The 1118-nt window shown below is 45.8% G+C and overlaps 1 pseudogene across 1 annotated transcript in view; it reads left to right on the top strand.

Annotated features, from left to right (window-relative positions):
- LOC105530128 overlaps positions 1 to 1118 on the top strand; it is a 56785-nt pseudogene that overhangs the window by 37808 nt on the left and 17859 nt on the right. The window contains exon 6 of the transcript XR_001004600.1: positions 248 to 513. The product of XR_001004600.1 is annotated as a putative EGF-like module-containing mucin-like hormone receptor-like 4 (transcript). The remainder of the gene's footprint in view (positions 1 to 247; positions 514 to 1118) is intronic.

Here is a 1118-nt window from a genome sequence, read left to right as displayed (position 1 = left end):
GTTTATTATACATTTGGGGGCTGTTCCCACGACATGTATTCCTTGGGTTTCTACCCTGCTCTATGCATGATGTAAACAGACTTCAATAAGTAGCAGAAGTCCTCAGAAAATGTTTAGCCCCCAGGCAAAATGTTATAGATGCTCAAATAGAAATTCCAGGCAGCATCCAGGAAATGCTACGTGCTGAGCATATAATCAGGTACAGACCACATCTGCTGTACACCCCTGACTCTTCTGTTCCCTTCAGGTGCTGTGCTCCGTCATTGCAGGGCTGCTGCACTTCCTCTACCTGGCTTGCTTCACCTGGATGCTCCTGGAAGGGCTGCACCTCTTCCTCACCGTCAGGAACCTCAGGGTGGCCAACTACACCAGCATGGGCAGATTCAAGAAGAGGTTCATGTACCCTGTAGGCTACGGGATCCCAGCTGTGATTATTGCTGTGTCTGCAATAGTTGGACCCCAGAATTATGGAACATTTACTCAGTAAGTATAATGCGTGTCTTTATGATGGTGGTAGCAATGGCCATGGCTCCTGCGTGACTAAAATCAAAATGTTTTCTTAGTCCATCTTTTCTTTTCTTTTTTTTTTTTTTTTTGAGATGGAGTTTTGCTCTGGTTGCCCAGGCTGGAGTGCAATGGTGAGGTCTTGGCTCACTGCAACCTCTATCTCCCGGATTCAAGTTATTCTCCTGCCTCAGCTTCCCAAGTAGCTGGGACTACAGGCGCCTGCCACCATGCCTGGCTTATTTTTGTATTTTTAGTGGAGACGAGGTTTCACCATGTTGACTAGGCTGGTCTCGAACTCCTGACCTCAGGCGATCCACATACCTCAGCCTCCCAAGGTGCTGAGATTATAGGCATGAACCTTCGCACTCAGCCCTTAGTCCATCTTTTAATTGCCAATTATACTTCAAACCAGTCCTTTCTTAAGCCTGTTTTCTCTTGAAAATCCCTAGAGCAGTGGTTCTCAGCATCTTTGAGGTTGGATCCTTTTGAGAATTTTGTTGAAAGTCAAAGCCCCTTTCCTCAGACAAATGTACATATAAACAAAATTTTGAATACAACTTCAGTTAATTCTGAGACAGGAATGGCAGATTCCGGCCAGGCACAGTGACTCA

Source organism: Mandrillus leucophaeus, unplaced genomic scaffold (assembly GCF_000951045.1).
Source record: "Mandrillus leucophaeus isolate KB7577 unplaced genomic scaffold, Mleu.le_1.0 Scaffold8, whole genome shotgun sequence".
Classification (NCBI taxonomy): Eukaryota; Metazoa; Chordata; class Mammalia; order Primates; family Cercopithecidae; genus Mandrillus; species Mandrillus leucophaeus.
The sequence above is the reverse complement of the archived record's forward strand: the minus strand, read 5'-3'. Positions and strand labels throughout refer to the sequence as shown.